Raw genomic sequence first — 26,984 nt, forward strand, 5'->3', positions numbered from 1 at the left:
TGCCATGAGCACAGTAAGGCTTGAAGAGGTGCACGGGTGGATAAAGAGGAATAGCACAAGAGGGAAGGGGTGGCTGCTGCCAGATAAGAGAGGATGCATGAGTGGCCAGGGTGGTGTGATGTGTGCTCAACAATGCTTACAGAGGGTATGTGAAGAGCCAGGAAGGATGCACAAGAGACCAGTACAGCAGAAGCTCAGTGATACATAAGTGCCATAGAGCACAAGTGGCCAAGGATGGTGCATGAGTATCAAAGGAGGCATGGCTTAGCACAGTGATCTCAGGGAGACTGGGTGAGTGGCAGGAAAAGCACAGGACAAGCATGGAGGGCCTCAGGATAGTGGCTGCCAGGTGAGGGAGGGTCTATAAGTTTCCAGACAAGCATAGCAGAAATGCAATAAGGGTCACTGAGGATGTGCAAGTGTGCACAAATGCAGAGTGTCTACTGGAGTAATTTTGATTCTAGGAAGCTGGCAAATTGTAATTATGTGACCATAGGATGCTGCAGCCATCATAAGTATGCACTAGTTGCCAAACACTCAGATCATGATTACATGACCAAGGAGGTTTCAAGGAACTGTTCATAACTTCAGAGAGTCACTGAAAAGGTAATCATTAACCAAGGACTTCTGTACTCTATATCCTCTGTTAACTTCAAAACAACCACCACATTACACTGGTATAATAAATTGTTTTGTTATATTGACTAGGGTGTTGGGCTCTGATTGGGAACTCTGGCAATTTGGATCCACTTTCTGTCCTCTTCACTGACTCATTGTCATGGAGAGTTGTTCCTGAGAGGGTTGAGCAGAGAATACTGGCATGTATCTCAAGTATATATCTTCCCAGCAGGATCATCCAATATATGAAGGTCATCCCAGCTGTCCAGACAAAGCTAGTAGGCATCTATATCAGACAACAGTACTACAGGAAGATGCTGTAAGTGGATGATTACGGTACATTAGCAACAATGGCAAATACACCATCATAACTGTGTGGGAAAGGAGAGTGTAAACCAATCCTGTATCATTTTACTAAGAAAACTACATTAATGAACAAAATAGAATGTCTGATAATGGCAGAAGAAGTGGATCCCCCAGGTTGAATACTGTAGCACTCAAATTTATTTATTTATTTATTTAAATACCAAAGTTATATAATCACCCATTTTATTAATATGACTCTGAGTGGTATTTAAATTGTGTAAAACAAACAATTAAAAACAAATCTTAAATAAGTACTAAAAATAATTAAACATAAATAAGATCACTGGAAAGTGAACTTAAAATGCAAGCATCTCAGGGGATCCACATTACTACGGAGTTCCCAAGCTTGCTGAGAAAATCACGTTTTAAGGGTTCCAGAGGGTTAGTAGGGTTGGAGCTAGTTTCACCTTAATAATAATAATAATAATAAAATTGGAAGGGACATTGGAAGTCATCTAGTCCAATCCCCTGCTCAGGCAAGAAACCCTATACCATTTCAGTCAAATGGCTGTCCAGTCTCTTCTTAAAAACTTCCAGTGTTGGAGCATTCACCACTTCTGGAGGCAGGTTGTTCCACTGGTAAATTGTTCTAACTGTCAGGAAGTTTCTCCTTAGTTTAAGGTTGCTTCTCTCCTTGATTAGTTTCCATCCATTGCTTCTTGTCCTGCCTTCAGGCGCTTTGGAGGATAGCTTGACTCCCTCTTCTTTGTGGCAGCCCCTGAGATATTGGAACACTGCTATCACGTCACCCCTCGCCCTTCTCTTCATTAAACTAGACATACCCAATTCCATCAACTGTTCCTTATATGTTTTAGCCTCCAGTCCCCTAATCATCTTTGTTGCTCTTCTCTGTACTCTAGTTTCTAGAGTCTCAACATCTTTTTTACATTGTGGTGACCAAAACTGGATGCAGTATTCCAAGTGTGGCCTTACCAAGGCATTGTAAAGTGGTATAAATACTTCACGTGATCTTGATTCTATCCCTCTGTTAATGCAGCCTAGCACTGCGTTGGCTTTTTTGGCAGCTGCAGCATTGGCTTTTTTGGCCATTCTCCTTGGGGAGAATGATGTTCCAAATGGCAGGTGCTATGGCTGGAAAGGCTCATTTTCTGGATCCATCAGTTGGAACTCCTTAGCAGACAGATCCTGTAACATGCCCCTCCTGCCAGGCCTGATGGAATGGATCAATGTAGGTGGTTCCTCAAATTACCTGCTACTGATGAGCAGCAGAGGATTGCTTGGAGTAGTAATGTGTTATAGCCTTCTGGGTGTCTAGCTGCTGAAGATACTAATTCAAAATTGAAAAGAAAAAAAATGGCAATAAGGATCATGAAACATTAGAAGCACAGTGAAAAATGAAATGATTCAAATATACTTTGACATCTTAAGTATCAGCAAATGAAATTGGATTGGAACTGATTGCTATCAATCATGGGAAACTAAGAAGGAATGGTATTGCATTCATTGTTAGGAACAATATGGGAATATAAGATAGGGTACAGTGTAGTCAAAAATTAAAAAAATACTAATTAAACTTCATAGACAACTCTTTAACATGACGGTTACCAAAATTGGTGCTCCACTCATTGATACAAAAATGAAGGAGGTTGATACGTGTTATGGTCAAGCTCAATCTGAAATTGGCAAAACATGTGGTGCTCTTGACTGGAGACTGCAATGCCAAAATTAAAACAGTAAGGAAAAAAACATACAGTGGTTGAACTGTATGGCAAGAAAACAGAAATAAAGCAGGAGAACAACTCATCAGCTTCAGTCAATCCAATGATTTCTTCATTGCCAAAACATTTTTCAAAAAACCAAAGACATCTCTATACATGAACAGTACCAGAAAGAATGAACAGAAATCAAATTGACTACAAGCAGTGCTTACATAGCAACCCTAATTGGGACCAGCAACTCTGTCACTAAGCCAAACAGTCACTAAGTTGTAAATCAAATAACTGAGCCTGCTTTCCAGCTGGAAAGAAAAAAGATTACTCAGTTTCACACCTTTGGTTTTTTTTTTCTTGCCTCCTAACCACTCTCTTGCACAGAATGTGCAAGTGCCTGCTTACTGTCTTGTATACATGAAAAGCAATGTGAAAATGCTGGCAACTTGAGGCTGGGAGTATGTTACACAAACAGCTTATTCTCTTGAAATCCCTTTCTTTCCAATCTCTCGGCTCTGCAGGTGAAGAGGGAACAGGGGGGGAAAAGCAAGTGATTTCTGTAGGCAATCTTTCCTCAGCCTGACTTTCTACATTACTCCTCCCACAGATCTGAGCAGTTGGAGAGGAAGGAATTGCAAGAGGATAAGCTTTTTATTTTTCTACACATTTGAAGCAATAAAATCACATCAGCAGCCTGAGGCTGATAGCTGTGGGCACCCTACACAAATAGCTTCAAAAGAAAAACAAGAGATTTCTGTAAGCAATCTCTTATTTGCCTGATCCCCTTTTTGCCTGTCCCCAGTGTGACCACACTGTTTCTGATGTGCAGAACAGATTACTCTCTTGATATCCCTTCCTTTCCAATCTCTGTTCTATGGTGGGCAGGGGTCAGTTATAACAGAAAAGAGATGAGTGATTATGGAAGAGATTACAAACTGCTCAGGCACAAGTTCCAAGTTAAGATAAAGCAGAAAAAAACAAAACCAACTGGTTTCTTGATGTGATTTTGATGTTTTCAAGGAGTATATAAAAATTGGTTTGTGATTCTGAGCCTCATGATAGGAAACCAGAGGAATTGTGGACTGAAATAAAAGAAATTGTTAAGGATGACTGTGAAAAGAGACTGCCAAAGACCAAGGAACAGAAGAAACTAAACTGGATGTCAGTACAGACAGTGAAAATTGCCAAGAAGAGAAGAGAAACCAAAGCCAAGAAAGACAAAGATCTCAGGAAGGAATTTAACAAAGCATTTCAGACAGCTGTTAAAAGAAACAAGAAACAATATACAACAACATCTGTACAGGCATTAAAAATGGAAATAGACATAGAAAAACAAGGAAAATCTTCCAAAAGATTTCTTAACTTGAAAGGATGTTCCAATTTTGAATTGGTATGCTAAGGAATGCTAATGGACAGAGAATAACTGATTCAAAGAAGATCATACAAAGATGGGAGGAGTATCCTGAAATTCTGCGTTGTAGAGTTGGCGATATCTAAGATATCGTAAAACTTATTTCTATAAATAATCTGTAAAGGTTCTAACCAAACAATGCCAGCAAATATGAAAAGCAATGCAGTGTCCAACTGATTGATAGAGATCAGTCTATACACCAATATTAAAGAAAGGAGACATAACAGAGTGTTCAAACAATATCCTTAATTTCACATGCTAATAAATTAATGCTTAGGATTGTCCAATGAAGATTGGGAAGACAAACAGGCATCATTTCCCAAAACTGCCCAACTGGAAGCATTTCAGCCAGCACTTTGGAACGCTTCTCACATAGTGCAAACTCCAGAATAAATGGAAGGCAAAGCAACATAGCACTTTGCTTCACTCTTAAGGAGGGACTGTTTTGTTTAGAAAGCAAACCCAAGAAACTGTTTTGTACAAACCTTCTTCAAATTGAAGCTCCACACATTCATAATATCTAATGAAGAAAATAGTTTATTTACTAGAAGTTATAAACTGGCATTAAAAGCGATTTCCATTTTGAATAGCTCAATGAATGAATGATGGTTTAGAACAGGGGTGTCAAACTGCCGGCCCACAGGCCGGACGTATCATGTGGAAGCCGTGACCACCCCGTTGCCAGCAATGGCAAAACTATCTCTTTACATGACGTCGCAAGTGTGACATGTCTGGTTTAGAACATGGAAATCTACATATTTGCTTCACAATACTTTCAGTCCCTTATAACAAAGAGGAAATACTTGCAGCTAACAGAAATGCCACTAGGATTATTTATTTTATTTATTTATTTAAAAAAAACTAACTGGAACATCTGATAACAGATGCAAAAAAGAGAAATTAGAAATGATTCATAAAAGAGCAAGATCATTTAATGAAACAATAATTTTGCTCCCCAATCATCTTCTTCCCAATGTCGTATCAGTTGCTCCAGCTCTTGGTGAAAGCATGCTCCTCTTGTAAATGAAGCATCATTAAGCATCAAGTCCTGCTGCAAGAAGCACACCAAATAAAACCAACAATTGCAAAAGAAATACCAGGTCTGTTGAACTTTTTCTGGGAATCTGATTAATCTCACAGTGACATTTTGGAGGTTTTGACAAAGCCACACTTCCAAACAAAATAAATCTCATCATCCAATGTTCTATATTTGAATAAGGAATAAAACATGGTGCTTGAAACAGCAGGGAATTACCAATGAGGTATTAATTATGAGCATTGTTCAGGAATAGCTGAATGTAGTAGCTTTATTTTGGTTTGCTTTATTTGCACAGTATTATGTTAAATGCCCATGAAATAAAAATGGAATCAATGGATTGAATAGTTCAATATTAACAAAATTCTAATATTACTAATGTCTATAGTCTATACTATACGTTATGAATACATGTCACCTAAAAATTTTTCAAAATCAGAATAAATATCAAATACAGAAGTCAACCCATCTATACCAGGGCTTTTCAACCAGTGGTATGGATACCACCTGTGGTACATTGGCACCTGGCAGGTGATAGGTGACCATCCTAGAAAAGTGGTAGCGGCGGAGGGGAATGAGCTGAACCGGTAGTAGCACCGCACAAGCCTGAGCGAGAGACAGCTGGAAATGCAGGGCTGTCAGGGCTCATCAGAAGCGCCAGTATCAGTGCTTCTTCGGGGCTGTCAGGGCTCAGTGGAAGCACCAGGATCAGCCCCAGGCTCCAGCTGGAATGTTGCAGCATCTCCAGGGTCTTGTGCTTGGCAACTGATTCATATTTATGATGGTCGCAGTGTCCCAGGGTCATGTGAAGTGACCAAAACCTGCTGCAACCACCCAGCAGATGGGGGGAATAAAAATCAAACACACCCTCACCCCACCCCCGCTGCCAATCCTCAACAGAAATGCTCACAACAATGAAAACCTCGGACAGGAGGAAGAGCGTCGCCGGGGAAGGCAGGCAGGTGTCTTGCTCAGCTGTGGCTTGGGGGGGCACTTTTTTCAGTGCCATTGTTACTTTGAACAGTCACTAAGTAAACTGTTGTAAGTCGAGGACTACCTGTACTTCAGCACTTTTTCCTTCTTTTTTTTGGGTCATCAAATTTTTGACATCTTGCTAAGCGACTGGTGGTACTCAGATGTTGCCATATCCTAAAAGTGGTACAATGGGGGAAAAGGTTGAAAAGCCCTGATCTATACTATCTGTCTCCATGCCCAATTAAAGTATATATGGTCCAGATCCAATGAAACATATTGAATCTGGAGGCTGGCTTTTGGAACTATTACCCAGAGCCCACACAAATGAAAATATGTGTTACCTATGCAATTTGATGAAAGGCAAATGTATAAAAAATATCTCAGATGCATATTCAAATGAGCTAGCAGAAACAAACTGGAACAACCAGCATGAATTCTCATTCACAAATTAACTGTTGGAATGCATTTGGGCTACTGTATATAGAGGAATATACAGAATATATATGTTGCATGAAATTCAGTCCAATGCACCAGTTGCATAGACCAAGAATGAAAAAGATACATCTATGTTTCTAAAATAGCAGACCTTCACAGAGGTGATATATGGTACACTACTTTGAAAATAGATGAGACGATTGTATGATTTGGCATTGGACTGTACACTTTAAGAAAACACTTTATCTTTTTTAATCTAATCCAATATTTTTCATGAAGTTTCCTCATGCTCATTACATTGGACTGTCATAATAATCATGTAGAAAAGTAGTATATAATGAACTCTATTGCACAATACATGAGTAAAATAATTGCCTTGTAAACATTAGCCCCATGAAATTAAGTTCATTGCATTTTGGAAATTAAAAACTACTATTCTTGCCAGAAATCTGAAGTTAAGAAAATTAATTAAAAATTAACCTCTGCAAAATTTACTTGTGAACACAATAGTGGGACTGCCTTTATTTTAGCCAGTTTTTGGCCAGCTAAAATACTTTTTCAATCTTTAATTGTTTTGATTTTTTAAATCTTTCATCAATTTGATTTTATTCTATTTTAATATAATATTTTACCATTTTATATGTTTGAAATTGTTATTTTTGTCACTGATATGTCAGGGGTCTTCAAGCTTGGCCCTTTTATGACTTGTGGACTTTAACTCCCAGAATTCCTCAGCCAGCATGCCTGGCTGAGGAATTCTGGGAGCTGAAGTCCACAAGTCATAAAAGTGACAAGTTTGAAGACATCTGCTGATATATCATTCAGGAATTTAAGTGATAAGCAGTCTAAACAAAAGAATAATACTTACATATCCAAGCCATTCTTTCCATTTCTTTCAGTCAAGAATGCAATACTGTCCTTCTACAGTGGAAGAATTTATATTATATATATTGTATTCCCCCCCCCTCCCCTGACTTGTTGAAATAACCAAGTCTGTTCAGTTGTCTCAACGATCACATGTGCTACTCCAATTTGTTCAAATTTACAGCTATGTATCATCATTTGTTCCTATTTTATTTTTCTGCAGTCAATTCAACACATTACAATTGTTCTGAAAATCTCATTTATATAAACCAGTGCTTTAGAAAACACTATTTAAAATTTATCCTTGTAGCAACTCTGATAGCATCATTAACTTAAATAAAATAACTTAAATTAAATAACTTAAATAAAAAACTAATTTTTTTTAAAAAAAAGAAAAACAAGAATACTAAACAGGAAACGTTAATTATAAACCCAAACTTAAGCATGTTTTGAAAAATTATTCATTATTAGACCATGTTGCTAACAATAATTCTCAATTCCAAAAATAGTATAACAACTTTGGTTGTTTCATTAAAAATCTAAAATTCATTGTTCTTTACAATTTCAACAACTAATATGGGACACACTTGCCTGTTCTGTAAGTTCTACAAAACCATGTTGTTATTGGCTTCAGTATGCAAATTTTTGGGGAGGCCGTGGCAATGGTATTAGTTATTCCCTCACTTCTAACTCTTTGTGACCCCAGAGACATCCCTTTGTCAAGACTATCTGTCAACAATTGCCTCTTTGAATTCTTACAAGCTCAAGCTTCTGTCATCAGTGATAATATTGAGCCACCTGTCTTCTCTCAGCTTCTTTTTCAACGGCCTTCAATTTTTCCAAGTATCAGGTTTCTTTTCCAGGGACTCTTGACTTTGCATTATAAGTCCAAAATATTTACACTTTCGTTTCATTATTAAATTTCCAGTGAGCAGTCTAATTGTATTCTGGCAACTGTTCTTGTTTTACAACACAGTTCAAAGGTACCAATTTATCGTGTTCCATCTTTCAGACAGCCCAGCTTTCACAGCCATATATCAAACCTTGGGCTAGAAAACACATATCTTTGTTGTCAATGTAACTGACACTTCACTTTATATCATAACTACCATCATCATACTTGTGTACTGTCTGAGACTAAAAAGAAGTCTGTTACTATTTCAACTTCTTATCCACTCTTTTGTATTGGTTTGGACTTGCCTTTTGACATCTGGGTTTTTTTAGATTAAATAACAGTCTTGATTTGCAATCTTTTATTTTCAACTAGATCTTAAGAGGCTGGGCATCAAGTTACATCAGGAGACAGCTAGGAGTACCTTATGAAGTAACTACATGACACAGAATCATTCCAGGTACTAAACACAACTGTGCAACTTAACATGAAGATACTTAAAAGTTTTTTTTTCCATTGTCCAAAATATAACAAGATTTCAAAACTCCCACTCCCATGATCTCACACAAACCCTACAAAGTACAAAGAAGTCTTTTGAAATTTCATTCATTTTTCTAATTTTTTTTAGAAAAAACATCCATTCAACTTTAGGGTTCTCAAAATACCATCTACAGATACTGATGTTTCTTTTCTGTATTTTTCTGATAAGGGTATTTAGAAAGAGAATGAGATTTGATTTGTACCACTTCCTGCCAAAAAACTAATAAGCTAATTTTACAAATGGTATACTGTCATCTTCATAAAAAATATTCCTTTAAATATTCTTATGCAAGTTTATAAATTCCTTATACTAGAGACAAAGACATACACACACTCATATATCGCATCACATACACATAAACACATGTAAAAATATATAATCAGCAATTTGTATGGTACCCTGAACCTTCCAACTGTGACATTGCAGAATAAAATCCAAATCTAATCTAAAATAAGACTTCTTGGGGACTTCTTTAAATAAAACTTGGTTCTTATGCATTCCAGGGCTTCAAATTGGAAGACTAGTTCTATATTACGTTCTATATTGTGTATTATATGTTATAATTTTTTACAACTATAGTAATGTAATTCTGGGCTTTCTCCCTACTTCATTCAATTTGTGTTATACATTTTAATACTCTGCTCTCCATCCTTTCTTAGAATTTTCTCAGTGTTTTAGTCTTTTCCCACTGCTATCACATATTCTTTTTTTTTCCTCTGTATTTTTTTTTGGAGAGCCATAGAATGTAAGCGTTGAAAAAGATCTTGGAGATCATTTTCTAATCCAACACTCTGCAGCAATCTACAATTATACATCCCTGACAGATGACTGAGCAAGTTTAGTTTGAATATCTCCAATGAAAGAAATTCCTCCAGCTCCCACAATAGAGGTATTGAACAACTCCTACCAGTAGGGCATGTTTCCTTCCTTCCTTCCTTCCTTCCTTCCTCCCTCCCTCCCTCCCTCCCTTCCTTCCTTCCTTCCTTCCTTCCTTCCATCCACCCAAGTTACTCAGGTTCCACTCTGGACAGGTTTTGTGAACAAAGTATAAGTTATTTAAACCAATTGTTTCTTGTTCTGTTTCCTGGATCAAAGCTAAACAATCCTGACCCCTTATCTTTTGCAAAACTATCTGTCAAATACCTAAAAATAGTGGTTCCCAACCTTTTCTATACCTCGCACCCCTAGAACGCTTCTGATATATTCTTGCACCCTTAAAAAAGTTGGAAATAATGGCAATTAATTATGCATATACACTATAATTTTGAAAACCCAAGTTTTTGCACCCCCTAGAATGTCGTCTCATACCCCCAGGGGGGTGAGAGCACCCCCAGTTGGGAATCCCTGATATATCCCCACAATCTTCTCAAAAGTAAACATCTTCATCACCTCAAACCATTCTTTGCAAGTTTTTCCTTCCAGGCTCCTTATCATTTTGATTGACAATCTGAAGAATGACCACCACAGAACAATAATCATCTTAAAATTTGATATCCAGAACTGGGCACAATAACTCGAGATGTGATCTGAGTAATGCAGAATAATAAAGAGGAACAATGACTTCTTCTGACCTCGATACTATGCGAAAGGGTATTTCAACCTGAGTTCTGCACAATTTAGGATTGTAAGACAATTTGATGGGCTTTCATGACAGGCTAATAGCAAATTTTCTATCACTTGAGGTTTTGCTCACTTGATCAGAGGTCCTGGAATTTTTTAAACAGGTTCCCATAGCCCAAGAAAGTTTTAAAATACCTACTTATACTTAGCTATATTTCACTTCCAAAGAATCTGGGTGTGCTGCAATTAGCATATTTCTTTCCCCTAGTGGGATCAAGTGAGATCACATAAAGGCTCTCCAAATGCCACATAGAGTTGTACCTTTACACTGCAGACCACAAAAATAATTTTAAAAAGTAAAGAAAGCAAAGGTGGCAGTGCTTTGTAATGGAAGCTGTGCACGTAAGTGGGAAGTGGTGGAAAGAGAATAAGATGAGAGAGGAGGGCAAGACTGCAAGTTTTTCCCCCAAGATGTACACTGCACTGAACATGCCCTGAATTGCAGAACTTTAGCCCAGCATTCTGTTCCTAATGGTACATTTCAACAGCAAAATTGTAACTTGAAGATGTATCTAGCAACTACATTTGCAAAAAGCTCAATCTGTAGTCACAATTCATGTTAAGGCTTGATTTTCCAATAGTTCTAAAAGTGCTTTAAAAAGAAATCCTAAATTTTATTTGATAATTATCTCCATCCACCAATTTGTCCCTTTAATGTTGCAGAATAGAGGATCACCTGCTGCCTTGTTTATCATCTTTATTCTGCTGTTATATACATTGAAGAATTAAAACTGAAATAACCAGACTACTCTCTTTGGGATTATTCATGCTAACTACCAACAATTTTGTTTTCAACAGTACTGAACAATTCTGTGTTCTTCTGATATATATGCTAATACAAATACATTGATAATCTAAATTCTTGTTTGTTTGTTTGTTTTGGGGGGGGTTTCTCTCTGTTTTTGTTTGCCTTTATCCTGTTTCTGTCAGTTAACTGCTCTGATGTTTGCAAAGGTTCAATAAATAAGCATCAAGCCACATTTATTTTTGCTATCTGCAATGAGTGGCATTGACCCAGAGTGGAGTAAGTGCAAACCAAAGTGGAAATTATGCACAGTAATTTTCAAACAAATTTCACTTTGAAATATAGTACGTTTGGCAACATTATGAACTAAAATAGTTTATAATGGAGAGTTGTGCACACTGGAACAAAGATATTTTTATAATAGCTGCTTTTCGTCATTTTATTTGAGGAGGGGGAAGGGGGGTGTAAAATATCCTTCTCAGAAATACTGTATTTCCAAAGTTGTTCACATATAGTACATCATCTCAGAAAGTTTAATTTTTAGACATGTGGACAGTGCCAGCTCTTTCCCTATTGCTTGCTTGTGGTTTTTTTTTTCTCACACACACAGACAATTGAATAGCACTGAAGTGTAAAATGTGCTTTTTGCCAAGGTCAGTTTCTTGTGATTACTTGCCTGGAGCAACTAATGCCAATTGCAACAGACTGAGTCTCAGCAGTCCACAAAGTCACTTTGGTGTTTCTTTAGAGGACATCTAGTAGGTTACAGCCACTGATACTAGGTTTTCTGCTATGCTGTTGAATTACAGCACACTCATTGTAGCTATATCACAACTTGAAATATCTCTACTTAACAAGTTTCCAGTTGGTATAAGAAGTGTCCACCCTGCACAGAAACTGCAGATAGCAAAAAAGGTATGTGTTATGCTAAATTAATAACCAAATAGTCTACATATATCTGGTCATGTGAAGAAGTACATCCCATGGAGTTTTTTAATTCTTTAAACATATTTCAACATACATATATTTCAACAATATTGATAAAAAGGATATAATAAATGGCATTTACATTCTGTATTCCATTGTGTAATTTAAATAAACATAAGTGTAAATTTCACATGTGGACAAAGTAGTACAACCCTACATTAAGCACATAAGTATTATCTCAAATTATAATCAGGTGCACCAGTTCAAGTGCAAATGACTAGAATGTCATTAGAGAGGATCTGGGGGAAACATGCCTTATTGAAACTTCAGACCTCAAACAATATGATCAAATATCTGTATGATTTGCTCTTTGTTGTACAAGTGTATGGAATCAAAGACACTTAGGTATTCAGAACGAAGGTTATAGATAAATACAAGTCTGGGAAAGGATTTTAAAGGACTGGCAACAATTGGATATCAAGCATTCCATTTGTCTGGAAGATCATCTACAAGTGAAGAAGATTTCAAACAACTGCCAACTTTTCCAGGCTGGGACATCTCACAAAGTTCAGCCTGACAGCAGAATGAAAGATGCTAAAAGAAGTCTTGAAAAACTCCAGAAGTTAATCACATGACCTACAGGTAGCTCTTGCCACTATTGAGTGAAGCTCAACTGAAAGTGGATGTAACATGGAAACGACACTAAATATTTCAGTAAATCCACCAAAGAAAGGCTGAGAAAAAAAAAGAGAAAAGAAGGCTTCTGGAATGGCCAAGTCAAAGCCTGGAGTTAAATCCCATCAAGATACTATGGGATAATTTAAAACAGGCCTTGTCTGCAAGAAACCCCTCATATATCTCTGCATGGAGGAGTGGGAGAAAAAAATTCCCAGTCAATGCCACAGATTAGTAGACAGTTATAAGAAATGCATCCTGAATATGTTAATTTTTTGTTGACTAATTGTTTGCAAAGTCAAATTTTCATTTGTTTGTTCAATTACATCCCCTTTATTGTTATATAATTACTGTATGAATTAAGATGGATTGATATATCCACATACATTTTAAAAAAAACTTTTCATGGTTTGTACTTACTTTTTCACATGATTGTAGTTTGCCTACATGAATGCAAAAATACAACAAATGAAATATTTAGAAATATCCAGCAGGGTTTTGAAGTACTAGAGAGCAAATATTTCATTCCTTCTGGCTTAGACAAAGAAAAATATCAGATATTGGAATGAACTACTGATTCAGGAAAATGTTCTGCTGTTAAACCAACTTTCCATTCCCCCCCTACCAGTAATGAATGGTTTTATAATTATAGGAGGGAAATTTATAAAAAGGAGGAAGATAAAAAAAATTGCTCTGTGGGACATATAGAATATCCCGCTCAGCACCAAAATCTTCAATTGCTCATGAAGGTTGATATTACAACCTCAGACTTAGGAAAATTAATTCAGGTGTAAAATAAGCAGGAAAAATTAGAAAAAGGTCACTGATAATAAGATATTTATTTCATTATCCTTAATCTAAATAATTATCCTAGTTGTTTATATTATTTATTTATTTATTATATAATAAATATAAAAGAACTTATCTTTTTTATGTGAAGCTGATTTTTTTCTTTTATGAAAGTAATATAGATGCATGGAAAAAAGGAGTATAACAATGCTAAGTCTTGGTCTGATCTTGATGCTGCTGCCTATTTTTCCACAAGATTTGCACATCAGCATGCATATTAAGACAGAAGAACAATGGCTACATGAAAGGGTTGTCTACCACTTTCTGGTTTTTTCCCCCCTTTAATCCAGTGATAACCCAAATCACCAGGGTACATGTGATTTCCAAAGGACTTAGATATAATCCTCAAGTGTCTTGCCACTAAGTTGTAATTTTTATGTATGAGTGAATTAAGTACATAGGAAATAATGCTCTTAACCTTATTTAGTTTAATTAGTTTTTGACCTGACCCTAGTTACGTTCTTTAGCCTGGAATCATTTGTGTCATTCCAAGTCCAAGCCAGCAATTGAAAAACCCTGCTGAAGTACTTTGTATTTCTACTTTAATCATATGATCAACCAAGATCCCGTCATTTATCCATGACCTTTTTCACACAGAATTCGAAGACAGGATTGTTTAAAAATGAATTCCTTTTGAATACAGATTTGCTATAATTATGCTAGAAATAAATGTTTAACACTCAACATAGATGTCATTAAGAAAATGTGCCTATTACTATCTAGATCTAGTTGTCCATGATAAACTCCAGAAATAAACTAGTGTGGTGTATTCCTAAAACATCTGAGACCTATCATTTTACCCCAGAAAATTGTAGCGGATGAAACTGATAGTGAATTTCCAGTAAATTGCTTTTAAAAAACCTAGAATTAATACATGTTACAAACTTAAACTGATTACACTCATCCTGTAAATGACACTTTTGTAAGGTTTTTTTTAATCTACTAAAGCAGTACTTTATGAATCATACTCTTAAATGCTCCTTGCTGGAGCACTTACAGCATATCATGACTCACTGGTAATTTTCTTCTAGCATGATTTGAGGGGTGGGAGAAAAATGCCAACCTGCCATTAAAAACACAAGAGATAGTTCTTTCAAGCATGATTTCTAATTATTATTTTTCCTTTCTCTTTTCATCACTTGAAGAATGGCTCACTCATCTGCAATAAGGCAACACTTCAGTTTTCATTAATATATCATGAAAATTGATATTTCATTTGAACATTCATTTGAACATTAACAAAGGTTAGAAAGTGAATTGCTTGTCCCACATATGCATGGCATGCTGTCATTTTTCAGTTTCATTTACCTGACTTCTCAATTATTATGCACCCAAAACTTTGCTTCTTATAACTGGAAATGAAGCTCCTCTGAGAAAGAGCCAAGGCAAAAGCAGCTACAAAGAATAAATTGCTGAGATGTCTATGCCAGCACAGTTGTAGCTGCCAAGAAATATAGTGCAATCCTGTTCTAAACTGTGTTCAGATATGTAGGTCACTTTAATGTACTGCCTATGCTTTCCAACTCCTTATTTTGGCACAGCATGTAGTATAAACTCAGATTTTAATAACTGATGCAACATAATCAATTGATTAGTCTTATATTTACTTTCAGGCCACACTGAGATTCGATCAGTAAATCTGATGCTATGGCTTCAGCTTCTGCATTTTTCCTCTCTTCCTGTAGAACCAAGAGGAGAAGATTTAGAAGCACATTTATTATAGTATTCCTTCTATCTTTAATTTACTGAAATGTACTGATATGTTTGAATCCAAAACTATAATTAATTTTAACTGTAATTTAGAAGAAACAAGCCATTCATAAAAGATTTTTTTTCTAAACCAGAATTAATCACAAAATAGTCTCTGTAGATGGGGTATAAATATGTTACAAAGATAATACGACTATCATTATAACCTCTTACTGCATAGGAAACACCACAACGTTTTAGACCATGCATAAATATGATAATTAGAACATTTAAGAAGTGTATGCTGTTTTATGTATTCAAGCTTTCCTTTACATTCATACTGAAGATGAAAGAAGAAGACAGGATAAAGATACATATTCTACAACCTGGCTTGTTATGTATGTTTGCAGCTTATTAAACTTATTAAATCGTAGTTTTAACTAAGCATGGGGTACCAACAGCTTAGTGTTTGGTATAGCTAGGCCATTATGGATCTCTCAGTAAAGATCAAGGTCAAGGCCACTTTGACTTGAGGTCAATCCACAGTGATTTTATCAACACATATGTGCAGTTTTCTTTGAAACCTTTTGGAAGTGAATTATCATTGCCTTCTTCCGTGTTTCTGATTTTCTGATCTAACCTATAGTCCAGTATTCCCTTGTGGTCTCTCATCCAAATACAGAGACTTGAGCCCCCATCCAGTTCAAACAAGGTCAGGCAGATGCTGCCATCTACTGAGATATTCAGTAGCTTTAACATATGAGTCTGCCAATAAGCCTATCAATAAGAAAATTAGCCACATTTCTACAAAACAGATCATGTATTACTTCAACTAAAACAGATCATGTATTACTTCAGCTAAAAGCTCACAGTAAACCATTCTGAGAATGCTTGTTTTATACTACACCCTTGCATCCAAACTGCATGAGGAATGAAGAATCAAAGGTATGTGAGAAAATGAAGTGTTAATCAACAACAATCTAGAAATGTGACTACAGTAATTGCTTTGACTGATCCTTCATCTATGATTTGCCAATTGGAATGGAAAACAAAACATAGTACCATTCTACTGTACTTCCTTGGTATTCCAAGATATCTGCTATGGAAGTACCAACTACTTTTTATATATACCTAAAAATTTTCTCCCTCTTTCTGCACAAGTTTCTCATTTCCACTCAGCTGAGATCATTTCACAGTTCTCCTGATGATCTAATCTGTTACATAACCAAAACACACAGAGGCAAAGTCTGCAGTCCACTCCATGTTGGAAGCTATTTGAACTTCAAAAGAATTATAGGCAAGGCAGCTGCAGAACCAAGCCTGTAATAAAGACAGGATTTGCTAAGAAAACTAAGTGAGTAGTCTCTAGGAGGAGCTGCCTGAAAGCATAAAATGCCCAGGCTTTTAGAATGTATTTTAGATTTAAGAAGCAAGAGGAGATAATATATACATTTTCAAGAAACATGTGAAAAAGGCCAGTTAGTTCTCAAATGCCTGTTTTTAAAACAGGCAAAATATTATCTTTCGGAACGTTTCTTATTTGACTCAACTGTTCTTTAAATTACAGAACGTGTCCATAGGAAGCAGTTATTATTTTAAAATAAGCATATTCATAATCATTAAATATCTATAATTGAATCAAACCAGTTTGGTGTTGTGATTAAGGCATCAGGCTAGAAGACTGTGAGTTCCAGTCCTGCCTTAGGTACAAAGCCAGCTGAATGACCTTGGGCCAGCCACTCTCTCAGCCCTAAGGAAGAAGGCAATGGTAAAACACTTCTGAAAAATCTTGCCAAGAAATTTGCAGGAGCAAATTTCAAAGTGGTTGCCAGGAGTCAACACTGATTCAAAGGAACACACACAGAGAGAAAATTGAAGGAGTTTTGCCATTTTAAAAAATGACTTCCATGGTGACAAATGCAAGGGAAAGAGACTCTTAACCCCTTTCTGAGCAGTTAGAGGCCACTGGGAAAGGAACTTCTATTAATGACATCCTTTCTCACCTCAAACAATGGGGCTTTTTTTACCATATAACTTAAAGATATATTTCCTAACTTTAAAATATAAGTTTATACAGTATGGTTAGGCTTAGAGTTATAATGTAATCATTATTATTAAATAGTGCTTATAAAATGTTGATGCAATTGTTGGATTCATTCATAGTGAAATACAAAGATTCCTACCAGTAAAAGCTCCCTTAGAGGACTGTTTCAAATGATAGTGTTTCTTAAACCTTTGCTCTCAGAATCATTTCCTTTAAAAAAAAACAACCATGGAGGACACCAAAAGAGCTTTTATATGTGTGGGTTACATTTATCAATATTTGCCACACATTAAACTGATGAATTCATTAAATATTTATTATTAAATGAATCATGTAAAAACAACATCAAAAACCACTTGATATAACATAAATATCTTTCATGAAAAAACTTTATTTTTACCAAATGAAAAAATAGTGAGAATGGGTTGTTTTAAATCAGGGGTCTTCAAACTTGGCCCCTTTGTGACTTGTGGACTTCAACTCCCAGAATCCCTCAGGCAGGAATGCTGGCTGAGAAATAATGGGAGTTGAAGTCCACAAGTCATAAAAGGGCCAAGTTTGAAGACCCCTGTTTTAAATTTTTGTAAATATCTGCCAAATAGTTCTGAGTTTGAGGTGTCCCGGGGGATCCTAGTACCACACTTTAATCTATGAAATTGTCTTCCTTCCAACCTCGTATCATTACTTGTACTCTTAGTGTATACCAATTTCCATGTTATTGGAAACAAATGTACAACATTTGTTTTAATTAAAAACTCTTTCCAAGCTGATAAAAATAGTGTAATCAAGCTGGGAACTATGTAATTTCTCTTGACTACCCATGATTACTGTGTTTTTCTACCTTTATCAGAATAGATTTAAGTGGAAAAGATGTAGATATTATTTACAATTTCTTTTTAAAGCCATGATTTTTCTGTTTCTCTTAATATTGAGAGAAAAATACTGAAGCAGAATGTAACCTGCACTAAACACCAATTTTAAAAAGAAGTTATAACAAAAAGGCCTAAACTAACTTTTCCAGAAATGACAGTTTGAATTCTTTAAAATTGCCTTCATCTTTTTTGGGGGGTGGGTCAGGGGGTGAGTCGGGGGGAGAGGATGGTCTCTTTGTAGGCTACTTCATCAGGGCAACCAGATACAGGAATTTTTAACAAACGATTTTTGGGATATTGGATATTTAAGAAAACTCTAAAAGAAAAAGTATCTCTTAACATTACTAATTAGGCCAGAGGTAACTATTTTCCCAGCAAAATCTTGCTATTGCTGTGTTAATTGTATATTTAAACAAGTTCCCAAACCTGGATTCACACATAAAGCATGATTCTCATCCACAAAGATTGGATTTGCACATGACGTCAAGTCAAAATCAAAGACATCACAATGTGATTTAACTCAATGTGTGACCCTGCCAAAAGCAGTTTCAGCTTGGGTCCATCCTCCTCCTCCTTAATACCTTTCAGCATAAACAGTACTACCCATTCTAAACCTCCAGTTCTTGGAGTCCTTAGTTTAACCAATGCTGTGTATAATACAATTGGATGACACACACTATTGGATTGCCCTCTCCCAAATAATTTTCAATTACACAGTTATTTGGATCCTGATTCCTTTTTCACAGTCAGAATAATTTTTATTACCATGGAATGGAGCCTCTCTTCCCCTTGCACCTGAAAACATATAGTAGTATTACAGATTTGAGGAATCTGGGAACAAAATTGAATCCTGTGAGAAAAGTTAAAATCTGAAGTGATAGAAATTGTTTCCTTTGCCTGATTAGATTATTGCTTAGAATTCCAGCCAATAATAGCATTAACATGCCAGAAATTTTTTGTGGCTTTGTTCCAAGCATTTCTTTCCCTAAACTATCAAGACTTAATATTAGTATTGAAATTAAGTATGGAAATACTAGAGTAGCAATGTGTCATTCATTGTTTCTAATCAACAATATGGCACACAACCTGAATTACATTATTTTAGTCTTGTGTCTTCTTTGGTGATTCTTTCTTTCTCAGGTTTCTTAATGATATGTCTACAGTAATACCAGATATGGTATGTACTTAATAATAGTACATTAGCTCTCTCATAATTAAAATTTCTGCATTTCTCCAAGAACTGGAAACTTATGGCATCGTTAAAATATTTGTTCCACTCACAGAGCAAGCAGAATAAAAAAGCAAATAAATAAAGTGAATAACAAGCAATATATAAACAGGCAATGCAGTTGCTATCAGATTCCAAAGTGAAGAAGAAATTCACAGATATCAGGAAAACTTTGTTTATTGTTGACTCTTAATTGATATAAACCTCAATCAACTCTTTTGATCTACTTTTTGACAACTGGTCAAGTGAGAAATCAGCCATAAGATATTATAGCACATTAGATATTAAATATAGGACAAAAACAACAAAAAAGGTATTGTATGATAATCTTTTATAAAGGCAATAGAAGAGTTAAAATATTCACCTGCATTACGTACTGCACCTGTATGAACATTAACTATGTACACATTTGCAAATCAATTTGCCAGCTTTGATTTATGTTCTTATGGTCTTTCTTTGACACTGAAGGGATGAAAAAAAAGTTTGAAACCTTTTGTCTATTTTTAGGCAGACCAGCTATTTCCACAAACAGCGGGCTTGTATCCTAAGTGCTGTATGCGTCAAACATTTCATCTAGTAGACTGCAGACATCGAAATACATGTCTTTTTGAATCAACTGTTTAAGAGAAGTTTGTGGCCACCAACATGTGCAGCAAATCAATTTGATGGACATTTTTTTAATAGCCTACAAATTGAAAGAAGCAGCCTAGCCTATAGACTGGGTACCAACAGAAACAAGTTTACATTTCTGTTATATTTCTGTCCTTGAAAAGCAATTTGAAATATAACAGAGTTACCAGGTCTGCATCTGAAGATGACGCCTGTTCCTTGAAATGTTCCTTAGAGACAGAGCTCCACTACTTTCCACAGTTGCTAGTTTTGTTTCTTTCTATATTGTTCCTCCCCTATTTGCAGCAATGTGGAAGGCCCTAATTTTGTCCCCAAACACTTCAGAGACAAAAGGTTGGGCAAAGCAACTAGGAAGTTGCTGCAATGCCATCTTTTAATGGCAATTTTTAATTTAGTTTTATTTAAGACTATAACTGGAAATGAAATGTTTTGAGTTTTGTATTGTTGGCTTTTGCCACAGACAAATTAAAAATAGCCTATGGGCAATTATAATTGAAAATCTTATTTGAATAGTGTTACCTTTGATCTTGAGTAGGTATGGTGAAAACCTAAGCAGATCGCTTTGCAAATGTGAATGACAAAGCAGCCAATCATTCCAATGTATGTTCATACATACACACACACACATGTGCGCGCGCACACACACACACTCTTATGACATAAGTAAACCAGCAGTAGTTCATAAAGTAAATCAAGTTTAAATAAGGGGAGCCATATTCACCAAACAGGCCAGTAGCAATAAATGCTACTCAGCTTTGATTACATATTTTTCCATGTTGGCCTGAAGAACAAAATATTACTTAACTTACTTATGTAAGATTACTGAAATCAATTTTATGATTGATCTCACAACATTTCAATGTCTTGTTGTTATTATGGTAGTCTAATATAAAGTAAAAATATAAGCTATAGCTATACCAGGGGTAGGCAACCTCGGCTCTTTTATGACTCATGGACTTCAACTCCCAGAATTCCTGAGCCAGCCAAGCTGGCTCAGGAATTCTGGGAGTTGAAGTCCATGAGTCATAAAAGAGCCAAGGTTGCCTACCCCTGAGCTATACCTATACAGTAGATACTATAGAGATAAAAGCAAAATCAGCCCAAAACAATCTACCCCAGGATAAAGACAATTTCAGCTGCTTTCCAACTGCTTCCATACACAAATCATTTTCAGTTAATCCTGTTTCTTTGATTTGAGCTATATCGTCTGCCCAGCATTTCTTTGGGCATCTTCTGGATCTTTTAAAGTTAACTAGTATCCAACTGAGAATGGTTGTGGTCTGATGTTAATCTTATCATGCAATATGGTTCTCTCGTTGGCATTATAGTCCTGTGGGATGCACTGGATATAGAAGAGACTAAAAAGTGACCGGTGAGATCTGTGGTCAAAGAGGAGGTCTTTGTACTCTTTGTAAACCAATACCTTAACTTCTTGACTTTCAGTGACTTGACTTGACTTTCAGTGCATTTTGTAATGTTAATTGGAGAGTTTTTGTTTCTTTGTTAATGGTATGGAGGAAATAATACTGTTTTCATTTTAGGCAGATAGGGTGATTTCACAGAAAATGAAGATTTGGGGAGGGGGAGTTGAACTACAGCCAGTTAATAATTTCTATATCTAAAAAAATTGATTACCTGATGGTAGCACATAATACCTTGCATCTACTTAGTGATCCATGTACTACTAAAACTCTCTTTTCTGTAACCTTTAATTGAGGAAAGTGGAGCAAAAATATTTTAAACCAGGTACATCAAAGGAACTAACTCCAGAATATATCCAAAATCATAATCTGCCAAATGTTATAAAATATATTATGGCATAAAATTAATCATAAGACAGTTTATGGCATAATACAAAATGGGATGAAACACTTCCTGTGCTGATGTTTGACTGAGCTATATAGTTCAATATGGGCTATTTTCAAGTAGATATATCTCTGAATATCTCCCTAAATTTTTAAAAACTTTTCAAGTACATTAGAAAGTCTATCATTGCTAAAGGCACTGAGGAATCTGATGAGGAAATATCTCTGAAACAATGACCCAAAGGGTCATGAGTTGTCTAGTTCAGTTTAGCTATGAAAAATCAAGGCCAAGCTTATAGCAATTAACACTTTTTTATTATATCTTTGCTATATTGAATTGATAATTATTAATTTCAGTCATTTATACTCATTCAGATAATTATAGCAGGTTAGCTATCATTTCTTTAAATCTATTGCAAGTATATATTCCGATTTTATCAAAACACACATGAGATATTTATTATTAAAATTTTCTTTTTAACTATTGAAAGGTTGCATATTATTTCCATTAAAACAGCCATATTTTAAAATCTTAGCACAGCATTTCTAATGTATGATTTGGAAGTGCTTAGGAGAAGAGACACTGTTGATGATGGAGGGAAAACTGTGATTGACAGTAATATAGCCACTTACAATAAAAAGTATAAGATAATTTTTTCCCAGTAGGAAGTATTATATAAAGAATATGTAAATCATGTTACTCACCAAGATTGATTCAGGAACCCCCAGTACAGCTTTGAATTCTATTTAGTTAATAATCATTGTCCTGTTCATCCAGTAATACCAGTTATTCTGTGGGGAAAAACAGACAAAAATGTTTTAAATTTCCAAGAATTCTTCTCCAGGAAGACCTTGATGAACCTCTGTTGTGATCTCAGTTGAAAGATGGACTTTCAAGACAAATTATCATCTGCTTAGAGGATAAAAATAATGTGTTTTTCTATAAAGGAGAATAAAGATCTATTTGACTTTATTTCACTAATTATTATTCTCATTTATTATACTTAGGTCATACTTGCTAAGAAGTAATTGTTTTCACTACCCATGTTTTTTAAATATTTAAAAAATAATTAGAAAAAATTAAACAATCTTACTAGTGTTTTTACTGTTTTTACATACATTCCAAATTTTTATGATACTCTGCATACAGTAGTTTCTAATTACATATTATACAAGGAATGAAGAGGCAGGATAGGAATAGTATCGATGCTTTTGCATGGGACAAGACTCCCGAGAATACCGTGGACAGCCAAGAAACCAAACAAATGGATTATTGAGTAAATTAATCTAGAATTCTTACTCAAGGTACAAATAAACAGGCTCAAATTAACCTACGTTGTACGTATTACAAGCAGTCTTCAAATTACAGCCATTCACTTAACAACTATTTGAAATTACAATGGCACTGGAAAAAAATGCTTACAACCAGTACCGAGGGTGCTTTTTCAGGTGGCAACTGGACTTTCTTGTTTTTCTTTGAAGGCATTTCTCTTGTCATCCAAGAAGCTTCCTCAGCTCTGACTGATGGTGGGTATGGAAGGATTTATATTCCTTCCAGACAGCTGGTCTGCAATATAAATCCTTCCATTCCCCACCATCCAGTCAGAGCTGAAGAAGCCTCTTGGATGATAAGCGAAACGCCTTCAAAGAAAAACAAGAAAGTCCAGTTGCCACCTGAAAAAGCACCTTTGGGACAACTGTGGCCTGGATGATTGAGAATCTCCATAGACTTACAACCAGTCCTTCAACTCATGATTGCCACAGCATCCCAGGGGTCACGTGACTGTGATTTGGACATTTGGCAAACCGGCATGTATTTACTATGGTTGCAAAGTCCCAGGGTCACATGATTTGCCATTTGCAACCTTCCCAGGGGGCTTCCAACAACCAAGGTCAATGGGGAATGCTGGATTCACTTAACAACCGTGACAAAACAAACTCATAAAATCAGGTGTAACTCACTTAGCAATCATATCACTTAGCATTGTGGTCCTAATTTTAGAATTAGAATTAGAATTCTTTATTGGCCAAGTGTGATTGGACACACAATGAATTTCTCTCCGATGCATAACCTCTCAGTGTACATACAAGCAACAAGTGATAAAACATGATTATAATTATAAAATACATTCATCATAAATCATAAGATACAACACTCAGTGATGGTCATAGGATACTAAATAAGCAATCAAAATAAATCATACTAGGATAGCAATAGCGCTTAAACTTATATACTACTTCACAGTGCTTTAAAACCCTCTCTAAGCTGTTTACAGAGTCAGCATATTGCCCCCAACAATCTGGGTCCTCATTTTACCAACCTCGGAAGGATGGAAGGCTGAGTCAATCTTGAACCAATGAGAATCAAACTGCCGAACTGCTGGCAGCCACCAATCAGCAGAAATACCAGGCAGTACTGCATTCTAACCACTGTACCACTGCACCACCACGGCTTTTATTTAGGATACTAAATAAAACTATTAATATGAATCGTAAGATACAAGCAACAAAGTTATAGTCATAAGAAGATAAGGAATTGTGGTTGTAAATTAAGGATTACCTGTATGTAAAGAGCTAGTTCTCTAAAGAAGGTGATAATGCTGATAAAGATAGAAGAAAAGAGAAGATGCCCATCAGCACAGACTCTGTTGCAATGGTGATGGGTGTATCATTAAGGATGGAAAAACCAAGTTAGGGGCAGATTCTCATAGAGAAAATCCATCTATGCAGTTGCTAAGAGTTAACATGTGATAGTACATAATTAATGTAAGGCCACACTTGGAATACTGCATCCAGTTTTGGTCACCACAATGTAAAAAAGAAGTTGAGACTCTAGAAAGAGTACAGAGAAGAGCAACAAAGATGATTAGGGGACTGGAGACTAAAACATATAAGGAACGGTTGCTGGAATTGGGTATGTCTAGTTTAATGAAGAGAAAGACGAGGGGGGACATGATAGTAGTCTTCCAATATCTCAGGGACTGCCACAAAGAAGAAGGAGTCAAGCTATTCTCCAAAGCACCTGAAGGCAGGACAAGAAGCAACGGATGGAAACTAATCAAAGAGAGAAACAACCTAGAATTAAGGAGAAACTTCCTGACAGTTAGAACAATTAACCAGTGGAACAATCTGCCTCCAGAAGCAGTGAATGCTCCAACACTGGAAGTTTTTAAGAGACTGGACAGCCATTTGTCTGAAATGGTATAAGGTTTCCTGCCTGAGCAGGGGGTTGGACTAGACCTCCAAGGTACCTTCCAACATCACCATCATCATCATCATCATCATCATCATCATCATCATCATCATTATTATTATTATTATTATTATTATTATTATTATTATTACAAAGAAAAATATAATAAATACTAAAGATTGGGAGACAGGAAAATATAATTAGCAAACAGGTAAATAAGCTTCAAAATAGACTTAAAAAAATGCATCTCTCTCCTGAGCAATTGAACAATTCAGATGAGTATCTTTTCAAGCGTACTCTTTTCATATGAATTTCAAACAAGAGATTCTATTTGTTGTTATTTACTATATATTTTGAAACAACCAGGATTGTTCTATTTGATTATATCAGATTAACATTGTTACATTGAAAGTATAAAGCTATCTGTGAGCATTTTCATCGCATCTTTGCTTCAGATGCCATTAAGGTTGTATAGCTTTTTCTCCGTCTCTCTACACTTAGACTTTGCCAGTATGTAGGATTAAACAACTTTCCAAGGTTGAAGAAGCCACCATCTGTCTGTTTTGCATGGTACTGTTTGCCATACAGGAGGCTTGTCCCTCAAAGCATGTTTCTACCATATGTCACCCTCAAGTGATCAGCCAGACATTTGAGAAAAAAAATGAGCAAGTTTCACTAGAAATCCCTCTCTAGAATTCTAAAGGAAATTCTCTAGGCTGTGTTTGTCATATCCTGTTATCGTCATGTGCCAGGAACTTTAGAGGTAAATCATCTAATAAAAACAGCATTCTATATACCATTTCCTAACTAAAATTCACAGAAGTCTCATTTTAAAAGGCATGAACTACTATAGACAAATCTCATCTAGTTCAGGTTGCTACATTTCTCGTTCTATACTAGAATATTAATATAAATCATACAAATCAATTTTAAGCCCTTACAAACCTAGAAGATTCCTATGCAGTAAACCTTTATTAATTTTATTACTTAGCAAATTAGAAATATTTTTTCTTCAAACATTTATAATTATATAAGCCAGGTTGCTGCGTTATTGCTTTCAGTCAGTAAATATGGATAGAATGTTTTTAGCATCCAGTTGGATCTATAGCCTTATCCAATAGGGCTCTTCTTGTGTTCTTATTTCAAGATATCACAATAAAAGTTAATTGACAGGTTTGTGTGTGTATTGACCTTATAATATAACACACAGAGAGAGAACGTTCAAAACTGATTAATTGCTACTATATATTTCATTTGGTCAGATCAAATTTTAAATTGCAGATGAAAACTAGATCACTTGTTGCTGAGAATATATTGCAAGTTCTTTATAGAATGTAACTGTTTCCTACTACATTATAAGATAAGACTCACTGTACAGTTTGGCAATTCGATTACCTAAGGTAGAAAAGACCAGAAAAAATAGTATAAATGATAGTACATTAAAAGTACACTCACATACCATGACTCAAACACCAACACTACATGGGAATTTATACAAAAGAGGAGAGTGTGAAGGCAAACCATTTAGCATTTTTAAGCCAGACCTTCAAATTAAACAAAGTTACTCCTTCTTTTTGATTGCTCCTTCCACATTAGACTGCAAGAATGATGCCGTTCCTTTAGATCAAAAGAAAATAATCAGTCTAGAGACAAACCACTATCACGTTTGCTCTCCTCTCCTGCTGCTTTAGTTTTATCTTTTCACACAGGAAAATTCAAGTATATGATTTCCCAAATTTTGTAAATGCCAAGTTCATTTAAAAGGAAAATACCGTATATACTTGAGTATAAGCCGAATTTTTCAGCCCACTTTTTGGGCTGAAAAATTCCACTTCGGCTTATACTCCAGTCAACAAAAAAAACTTACCGAGGACTTGTGCGCGGCCGAGGCTTTGGTGC

General features: G+C 35.7%; 1 protein-coding gene across 1 annotated transcript in view; it reads right to left on the reverse strand.

Annotated features, from left to right (window-relative positions):
• LDLRAD4 (low density lipoprotein receptor class A domain containing 4) overlaps positions 1–22,681 on the reverse strand; it is a 227,044-nt gene extending 204,363 nt beyond the window's left edge. The window contains exon 1 of the mRNA XM_083360739.1: positions 22,598–22,681. The gene's annotated coding sequence lies outside the window, so the exon portion shown is untranslated. The remainder of the gene's footprint in view (positions 1–22,597) is intronic.
• Positions 22,682–26,984: the final 4,303 nt, after the last annotated feature.

Source organism: Vipera ursinii (genome assembly GCF_947247035.1).
Source record: "Vipera ursinii genome assembly, chromosome: 3".
Lineage (NCBI taxonomy): Eukaryota > Metazoa > Chordata > Lepidosauria > Squamata > Viperidae > Vipera > Vipera ursinii.